The 7,809-nt window shown below is 39.8% G+C and overlaps 1 non-coding gene across 1 annotated transcript; it reads left to right on the top strand.

The window, feature by feature from the left end:
* The first annotated feature begins 4,747 nt into the window (after positions 1-4,747).
* LOC141679928 (small nucleolar RNA R71) lies at positions 4,748-4,854 on the top strand. The gene has a single exon (XR_012558211.1). It is a non-coding gene; the product is annotated as a small nucleolar RNA R71 (small nucleolar RNA).
* The last annotated feature ends 2,955 nt before the right edge of the window (positions 4,855-7,809 follow it).

The raw sequence follows: 7,809 nt of genomic DNA, 5'->3' as shown, positions 1-7,809 counted from the left end.
TGACGTTCCGTACCTTTCTCAAGTAGTCAACAAAATGGCACTAACCACCTCTCGGTTGGCCATGTCCCCATAGTAGTGCTTCAATCGCTGACCGTTAACCTTGAATGCTTGGTCCGAATCATTCTCAAAAATTTCCACCGCTCCATGTGAAAACACAGTTTTGACAATAAAAGGTCTAAACCACCTTGATTTCAACTTCCCAGGAAAAAGTCGGAGCCGAGAGTTGAATAACATAACTTGTTGCCCTGGCACAAATAACTTAGGATGTAGCTTCCTATCGTGCCACCTCTTCACCTTTTCCTTATACATTTTGTTATTCTCGTACGCTTGAAGTCGAAATTCATCAAGTTCATTAAGCTGAAGCATTCTTTTCTTACCAGCTGCATCTAAATCCAGGTTCAATTTCTTCAATGCCCAGTAGGCCTTATGCTCAAGCTCCGCCGGTAGATGACATCCCTTACCATACACCAACTGAAACGGTGACATCCCAAGTGGAGTTTTGTATGCTGTTCTGTAAGCCCAACCAGCTTCATCGAGCTTTAAAGACCAATCCTTCCTTGACGGACAAACAACCTTCTCTAGAATGCGCTTTATCTCTCTGTTAGACACTTCCGCTTGACCATTTGTTTGCGGATGATAGGCAGTAGCTACTCGATCATTCACATTATAACGCTGCATCATAGAAGTGAACTTACGGTTGCAAAAATGCGATCCTTCATCACTTATGATTACCCGAGGCGTTCCAAACCTTGTGAAAATTTGCTTATGAAGAAAATTTAGTACTACCTTTGCATCATTTATCGGTAAAGCTTTAACTTTGACCCATTTTGAGACATAATCGACTGCCAGCAAGATGTACTGATTATTGCACGACGAGATAAAAGGCCCCATGAAATCGATTCCCCACACATCAAAGACCTCGACTTCAAGCATCACATTTAATGGCATCTCATCCTTCCTTGACAAATTTCCCACTTTTGGCAACGATCACACCTTAAAACAAACTGATGAGCATCCTTGAACAAAGTAGGCCAGAAAAAACCTGCTTGCAGAATACGAGCTGTCATCTTCTCACCTTCATAGTGTCCACCATAAACCGTGGAATGGCAGTCTCGTAATATCCCCTCCGTCTCACAGAACGGGATACATCTCCTGATGATCTGGTCAGCTCCCTGTCTAAACAAATATGGTTCATCCCACATATACCACTTCACCTCATGCAGAAACTTCTTCTTTTGAGCGGATGTCAAATTAGGAGGCATTATATTGCTGACAAGATAATTTACAATATCTGCAAACTATGGTTCTTCCTCCTGAATTGCAAACAACTGCTCATCCGGAAAAGATTCATTGATTAACGTCCTATCTTGTGAAGTAGAATCGGGATTCTCCAACCTAGAGAGATGGTCAGCTACTTGATTCTCGGTACCTTTTCTATCTTTGATCTCTAACTCAAATTCCTGAAGTAAAAGCACCCAACGAATGAGTCTCGGCTTCGAATCCTTCTTAGAAACCAGATAGCGAATAGCTGCATGATCAGTGAATACTGTTACTTTCGTACCAAGCAGATAAGATCGAAATTTCTCAAAGCCAAAGACTATAGCCAAAAGCTCCTTCTCAGTAGTGGTGTAGTTCAATTGGGCACCATTTAAAGTCTTACTCGTATAGTAGACCACATGGAAGAGATTTTTCTTGCGCTGTCCCAGAACTGCACCTACCGCATAGTCACTCGCATCACACATCATCTCAAACGGTTCTGTCCAATCTGGTGCTGTAATAACTGGTGTCGTGATCAAACTCTTCTTGAGAGTCTCGAATGCTGCCAAACATTCATCATCAAATTTGAAAGGCACATCTTTCTCAAGCAAATTGCACAATGGCTTAGATATCTTTGAAAATTCCTTGATGAATCGCCGATAAAAACCCGCATGACCGAGAAAACTACGGATTCCTTTCACAGAATTGGGTGGGGGAAGATTTTCAATGACTCCCACCTTGGCCTTGTCCACCTCCAGACCCTTGCTAGAGACCTTATGCCCAAGGATAATGCCTTCACGCACCATAAAATGACATTTCTCCCAATTAAGCACCAAATTAGTTTCCACGCATCTTTTGAGTACGACGCGCAGATTATTCAAACATTCATCATATGAGTGTCCAAAGACGGAGAAGTCATCCATGAACACTTCGACGTTATTTCCAATCATGTTAGAGAATATAGCCATCATACATCTCTAAAAGGTGGCCGGGGCGCCACATAACCCAAACGAAACTCTACAAAAAGCAAATGTGCCAAATGGACAAGTGAAGGTAGTCTTTTCCTGATCCTCTGATGCAATACAAATCTGATTATACCCGGAATAACCATCCAGAAGACAAAAATACTCATGTCCCGCCAATCTGTCAAGCATTTGATCAATGAATGGGAGAGGGAAGTGATCCTTCCTTGTGGCTTTGTTCAATTTTCTATAATTCATGCATACTCTCCATCCTGTAACTGTTCGAGTAGGGATGAGCTCATTCTTTTCATTTACGACCACAGTGATACCTCCTTTCTTAGGTACACATTGCACGGGGCTCACCCACGAGCTGTCAGAAATAGGATAAATGATGCCTGCATCTAGCCATTTCAGAATTTCTTTCTTCACCAACTCCTTCATGATCGGGTTCAGTCTTCGCTGCTGTTCCACAGTTGGCTTACTACCTTCCTCTAACAGAATTTTATGCATACAATATGAAGGACTTATCCCCTTGATGTCTGCTATGGTCCATCCTATAGCCGATTTGAATTCTCTTAAAATCCTTAAGAGCTTGTCTTCCTCACTACCTGAAAGGTCAGCTGAAATAATAACAGGTAATGTAGATGAATCACCTAAAAAAGCATACCTCAAGTGTTCAGGTAATGGTTTGAGCTCTAAGGTAGGTGCTTCCTCTATTGATGGTTTGAGCTTCCCTTCAGCGTTCTTGAGGTCAGAAGTACCAAGAGATTCAAATGGTATGTCCAGCTTTCGCTTCCAGGGAGAAGCGTTCAGATATTGTAATTGCTCGTTGCTATCTTCATCGTCACTGTCAAATTCCCCCACTAAGGCCTTTTCCAATACATCAGACATTAGCATGTGCTCGAGTTCCGAAGTAACTGCGGAATCAATCACATCCACTTTTAAGCACTCCTCATCTTCTGTAGGGAATTTCATTGCCTTGAATACGTTGAAGGTCACATCCTGATCTTGGACCCGCATAGTAAGTTCCCCTTTTTGCACATCTATCAAAGTACGGCCAGTAGCCAAGAAAGGCCTCCCCAAGATTATGGGAATCTTCTTATCTTCCTCAAAATCCAGAATAACAAAATCTGCAGGAAAGAAGAGCTTATCCACCTTGACGAGCACATCCTCAACTATGCCCCTTGGGTAAGTAATGGAACGGTCAGCCAATTGTAGCGACATGTATGTGGGTTTTGGATCAGGCAGATCCAGCTTTTTAAAGATCGACAAGGGCATCAGATTAATGCTTGCTCCCAAATCACAAAGGCACTTGTCAAAAGTTAGATTGTCAATGGTGCAAGGAATGGTGAAGCTTCCTGGATCTTTCAGTTTTGGTGGTAACTTTTGCTGCAGAACAGCGCTGCATTCTTCCGTGAGAGCAACGGTTTCAAGGTCATCCAGTTTCACCTTCCTTGAAAGAATAGTTTTCATAAACTTCGCATAACTAGGCATTTGTTCCAGAGCCTCAGCGAAAGGTATATTGATGTGAAGTTTCTTGAACACCTCCAGAAACTTCCCGAACTGTCTATCCAGCTTTTGTTGCTGCAATCTCTTAGGAAAAGGTGGTGGAGGATAGAGTCTCCCCTGTATTAGCCTCAGGCAGAGTGTGTTCAACAGTAGTCTTCCTTGGTTCCGCCGCTTTCTCCTTTTGCTTAGATTCTTCATCTCTAACTTCAGCTTCGACTTCTTTTGCCTTTTCAGCATCAGCTACTTTTCCAGACCTTAAGGTGATAGCCTTGACTTGCTCTTTAGCTTCCTTCCTGCCTGGTACTTCCGTGTCACTGGGAAGAGTGCCAGGTTGACGATTGAGTACTGCATTGGCTAATTGACCGATTTGATTTTCCAAGGTCTTGATAGAAACCGCCTGACTCTTGCACAACAGCTTAAGTTCCTCAAAATCAGCACTAGTAGGTGCAGCTGCACTTCCCTGTTGAGGATATGATTGCCTTGTAGCATACTGATGTGGTTGCTGGAATCCAGGTGGGTTAAACTGTTTACTTACTCCTTACTGATATGTTGGCTGAATAGCATTCTGATTATTCCCCCAGCTGAAATTTGGATGATTTCTGTTGTTAGGATGATAGGTCGTTGGCACAGGCTGCTGTTGTCGCTGATAATTATTCACATACTGAACAGATTCGTTGACAAGAGAACACTGATCCGTAGCATGAGAACCTGCACAAAGCTCACAAACCATAGCTATTTGATTAACTCCATACGTAGCCAAAGAATCAACCTTCATTGATAGCGCTTGGAGCTGGGCTGCAATAGCGGTGGCTGCATCAACTTCCAGAATACCTGCGACCTTGCCTGACGTCATCCTCTGAGTTGGGTTTTGATGCTCATTTGCAGCCATTGTCTCTATAAGATTATACGCCTCAGTATAGCTTTTAGCCCATAAGGCTCCTCCAGCTGCTGTATCGAGCATGGGCCGAGATTGGGCCCCCAAACCATTATAAAAACCAGTGATTACCATCCAATCCGACATTCCATGATGTGGACATTTTCTCAACATTTCCTTGTAGCGTTCCCAAGCCTCGCACATAGATTCTGTAGGTTGTTGCGCAAACTGAGTAAGAGCACTCCTCATAGCAGCAGTCTTTGCCATTGGATAAAACTTCACCAGAAACTTTTGCGCAAGATCTTGCCACGTAGTGATGGACCCAGCTGGTTCAGAATGTAACCAGTCTTTAGCCTTATCCCTTAGTGAGAATGGGAAAAGCCTCAACTTGATAGCCTCATCAGTCACGCCATTATACTTAAAAGTGCTGCAGATCTCGACAAAATTCCTTATGTGCATGTTGGGATCTTCAGTTGCCGCTCCTCCAAAAGAAACAGAATTCTGCACCATCTGAATAGTGCCCGGCTTGATTTCAAAGGTGTTAGCTTGAATAGCCGGATGAAGGATGCTTGACTGAATATCATCAATTTTAGGCCGAGAAAAATCCATAAGAGCTGGATCAGCTTGAACAATACGATCTCCCATGTTTACTGGTTCTTTCTGCTCAGCGCCTGAATCCGAATCCTCAAAATCTAACTTCTCCGGAATATCAAGAACTGCGTTTGTCTCCTCAGTTGTATCTAAAGTCCTCTTGCGAGCACGAGAACGAGTTTGCATAAACGCTTGCTAAAGTACCTGAAACACAACCGAAAAGAGTAATTAAATACTACGTCCTAATCACTGAGTCCTAATGACCAATGATGGTAAGTACATAAACTAAACAAATACGCCGAGTCCCCGGCAGCGGCGCCAAAAACTTGTTAGGGCGAAAACATGCACTAATATTCACGCAAGTATACGCGTTCGCAAGTAATATAGAATACTTTCTAGTTCGTTCCCTCAGAGACTCAGACTAAGTTATTGTCTAATTAAACTCACTCACCAATGTATGACTACTTCTCAATGTTAAGATAATAACACTTAAAATTGTTGATTAAATATTAGCTATAATTAACTACTTAATTAACCACTTAACTAACACTTCAAATTATCAATAATAAAACACTCATGAGATCACAACTTCATTATTACTTCCTTCTATAGCCATTGTTATTACCTTTAGCATGTGACAGTGATGATATTAATCGAATAACACGAAACTGATAAAAGCCAACTTTCATTGTACTAATACCATTCTACCAAACATCCACAATTAAGATAGAAGTTGAATAGTCATCAATCATGTTGAGTTCCTATATGTCTACAGAAATTGACAACACAACGATTTAAGCACAAGTTATTCCTTTTGATTACATAGGGCAAATAAAACTGTTAGAGTTACCCACTAATCATGCACAACGTACATGAACCTATGCTAGCATGGCAAGTTCTAAATCTCAAGATCCACCGTCGCTTCACAAGAGATTAACACCCTATCTTATATGTTCGCGACGCACATAAGACGAATACGCACAACCAATACTAGATATCATGCAATCATCACACACTAAAGTATTAAACAATTAACTAAAGAATTCCATAATAAATCCGTTGAAACCCCATGATCACGATTAGCCCATAATAGAACTTATCGCCATCATGGGTTCATACGAAATCATGATAAACAAACACAAGAAAATAATAACTAAACTAATTATATTAAAACAGAGTACGTCACAAGAGTAAATAAGTCAAAGCAAGAAAACTAGCTGTTGGGTCCCAATGTGTTTGTAGAAGGGGGGGTTGAATACAAACGTTACCAAATAATCGAATAAAATGCGGAATAAAAAAAATGTGAAACAAAATTCAAGTTAAATAAAAATATTATTAAACTTGAAATGTGTTACAACAACTGTATCGATTACAAGGTATTAATCTCAAATCAATTATCACAAATCTAGAATAAATTCGACATGATTTTTTTTTCTATTTTTGCAATAATTAGAATCAAATGCTAAACGCGATTTGAGATTAAGTTCTAGGGATTTTAATCCGCTAGATTGATATACAAGAACAAGATAAAGATTTCTAGTGGATTAGATTTAACATTACAATCTAGAAATTATGATCTTGAATAAAGCAGATGAAGAATAATATTTTTCAGAGGCGGCTGCTCTTTGTTCTTGTCTTCTCTTTTTTTGTTAAAAATGACTTCTGCTTCTATTTATCAACAGCTGAGTTAATTGAATTGGAATGACAATCCTTTAAGCTTGTATGACTTTCGGTAGGACAATTGAATGAACTAGCAAGACAATCTGAATGAACTAGCAAGACAATCAGAATGAACTAGCAAGACAATCTGAATGAACTAGCAAGACAATCAGAATGAACTAGCAAGACAATCACCCTCCTAGAGTGACTTTCGGTGTAACAATTGAATTTGGCCTAGCATGACAATCGGTATGACAATCCTGATTGTCATGCTAGTTCATTTTCAATTGTTTTGCTGATTTAAAGCTTAAATTTAATCCAATTAAACTTCTGAAAATTCCTAAAATTCCTAGAATTAATTCAGAATTAATTAATCAATTAATTCAATTAATAAATAAATTATTCTTCGCAGATATAATTTATTTTCTTAATTAAATTAGATGACTCAATTAATTAATAGAGAATTAATTCTAGTCTTGAGCAGCAACCATTCTTCTGCAAATCTTCTGAAAATCACTGAAAATTATGAATCAATTCCACCACTTCAACGTTGACACTCGATGTACTGTCTGGTTCATGAGTGACTAACTTCCGTGACGTTTCTTCATGTCTTGACTTTGACACTTTGATTTTCTTCAGATTAAATCCTTGTAATTTATTGATACCCTGACGAGATCTCTGTCACTTGATTAAATCCACGATCTTGATTTATATCACTGAGGCATGATCAACTTCTTGAACTTCTTCCAGTGAATTAACTCCTCAAGTCTGTAGATGAACATTGTCTCTGACTCCTTTGACAGATATTACTTTGCGAGATCTCTTTGACGGTAGTTCCACTATTTACTTATTACATTCTTATTTGAGTTGAGTTGAATCCTCGAATATACAAATAGGTCTATGACATATGACTTACAATCTCCCCCTATTTGTTTGTTAGACAATAACACACAAATA

The sequence above is a fragment of the Apium graveolens genome, chromosome 1 (genome assembly GCF_009905375.1).
Source record: "Apium graveolens cultivar Ventura chromosome 1, ASM990537v1, whole genome shotgun sequence".
Taxonomy (NCBI): domain Eukaryota; kingdom Viridiplantae; phylum Streptophyta; class Magnoliopsida; order Apiales; family Apiaceae; genus Apium; species Apium graveolens.
Note: the sequence above shows the minus strand (reverse complement) of the source record. Positions and strands in the feature narration are given on the sequence as shown.